This window comes from Trachymyrmex septentrionalis, unplaced genomic scaffold, assembly GCF_001594115.1.
Source record: "Trachymyrmex septentrionalis isolate Tsep2-gDNA-1 unplaced genomic scaffold, Tsep1.0 scaffold165, whole genome shotgun sequence".
NCBI lineage: Eukaryota > Metazoa > Arthropoda > Insecta > Hymenoptera > Formicidae > Trachymyrmex > Trachymyrmex septentrionalis.
Window position 1 is genome coordinate 364,862 of NW_017304811.1, and position 2,264 is coordinate 367,125.

The 2,264-nt window shown below is 41.3% G+C and overlaps 1 protein-coding gene across 2 annotated transcripts in view; it reads left to right on the forward strand.

The window, feature by feature from the left end:
* Positions 1-1,621: 1,621 nt before the first annotated feature.
* The window catches only part of LOC108746304 (glutaredoxin domain-containing cysteine-rich protein CG31559-like), a 32,769-nt gene continuing 32,126 nt past the window's right edge, over positions 1,622-2,264 (forward strand). Inside the window, exon 1 of one of the 2 annotated variants that reach the window (XM_018482993.1) lies at positions 1,622-1,791. The gene's annotated coding sequence lies outside the window, so the exon portion shown is untranslated. The remainder of the gene's footprint in view (positions 1,792-2,264) is intronic. The other variant, XM_018482994.1, reaches the window with a different exon arrangement.

Below are 2,264 nucleotides of genomic sequence, written 5' to 3' on the forward strand. Positions count from 1 at the left end.
AGAACCATTATCTCGGAAATAATGACATATGACAAAGGGCAGGACTATTTCGATTTCTCTCTACAAGTTCTCTACGAGAAAGGTCGAACGCATCACTGCTATATTTATCATCGTTATCGAAAAACCGTCTAAACCTAATGTCTAAACCTGTGCGCTATTCTTTTCCTTCCAAAGAATGTATTGTATATATACCTTATCATAAAAGCAATTCTCTCTATAATTTCTCAGGGCATTTTTTTTTTAATATTAGGTTAGTGTAGATGAAACGACCGTTTTTCGTATTATAATATATTCCAGTATATTTCAGAATATTTCAAAAAAATTAGCGATTATACCATTCGACAGAGCAAAGTTTCAGCTTTAAGAATCTATATTTTTTATTGCGATATAATGATTTTTAATGGAGCTATGAGCAATCAAAGTTAAAATGCTCCTTTTACTTAGTCCGCGAATAACTCAGAAACAAAAGATCATAGGAACATTATTAAAAAACGATTTTGCAGGGAAAACTTCAATCTTTCATAATAGATGATTAGAAATTTCCTCGACTTTTTGGGGGGTACGTGACAGACCTGTAAAGTAAAAAGAAATTTTTTTCATTTTTTTTAGCTGATACTTTTCTATATGTAAAAATTATCAAACTCTCATAAACTGAAAAATATAGTAAGTTTTGAAATGGAGTGTTCAAGCTTTAAAATCCTTCTTTAAATCAAAATTTCGTTCATTTTTTAACAAAGTTACGACTTAATAGCAATATAGAAAAACGGTCATTTCATCTGCACCAACCTAATACTTGTGTAAAAGTATTTGTTTAAAGTATGTTAAGTAGAGATATATCTACAGAGTAAAAGATCTTATATATATATATATATAGAACGGAAATTCTTAAAAAAAATATTAAATCGCTAAGATGTATTTATGATAAGGAAATGAAAGGATTACTAGCTGCAGGTTAAATATACAACATTAAATGTTATCTGAAATAAATCAAATCTTCTATATTTTTTATTCTCGACATTTTTCTTCAGTATCTACGCACAATGAATATTACAACATTCGGAAATTATCGATCACGGAGAGATGTTTGGTAGATATCGAGCATGGCCTGCGGGCGATCGCGCTTTCCATTCACATGACCATTCACGGGGTAGGTACACCGTGCACGGATTATACGGCGAAACGATCCGACGAAGATGCTAAGGAGAGGAGCAACATTCTGTAGCATCGGCGGTGAAATTTTGGCAGGTGCATACAGACGATCGTATGTGTACACACACACACGCACGCACACACACACACACACACACACATACACACACTTACGGGCGTCCACGTGAAAGGCAGTGAACGGTAAAGAGTCAGGTATTTAAATAAGGAACCGGATGGTCGATCCAGCGGGTGGCTCGGTAGAGGACGCCACGACCACCACTTCACCTAGGCAGGTACCTGTCTGACGACTACAAGCCGACTTGGAGAGAACTCGTTCTCGTCCTTCCATGGTTCTCGCCTTTCTCCCCCCTTCCTATCGGCACCGCACACCTTCTTCCCTGTAGACAGTTTCCCACTCCCGCTTTCGCTATGCCCATGGTCTCGGGGCCCGACTCCAGTCCCCACCCGGACCGTGAAACTGCATGAGTGAGTGTCAGCGGCACTCAGTACAGTTACTGACGTCCCGTGCTGTGAACGATCACCCGTTGATCGTCGTCGTCGTCGTCATCGGCTTTAACATCCGAGTCGAGTTGGTGTAATCGAGTTTTACTATGCGCCGCTCTTGATACACATATGCGGTCTGTAAGTGGTGTTATCCTCTTCTCCACGGTCCCGAACGACCTGGTCTCCCTCTCTTCTTCATCTCACGGATGGTTTTCTCTTTCTCTTTTTGCGTACCAGTCCCGTACGTTCCATCAGTCTCTCTTTCCCCCCCCCCCTCTCTATCTTTCTCTCTTTCTCTCTCTTTCTCTCTCTTTCACGCGCAGCAGATAATCCACGATCTCGCATGGCCACAGGTGCGCGCAAGGTGCTAACGTTTTCTCGACGAGCGGAGCCGCGGGGCCTTACATTGCTCGGCCGATCGACCTGATTTGAACGGCGATGCAATTCGTCAGGCTCTCCCATCTCCGTCGTCCTTGAGTGCGATGGACCTAGAACACGATCGACGAGTCATGATTGATTGCCAGAATTTGGACAATTTCGCGGAGTGATCTAGTGCTTGTCTATGACGGGGTGCAGCCTTAATTGTGAATCTCAGCATATAAAATTAATTA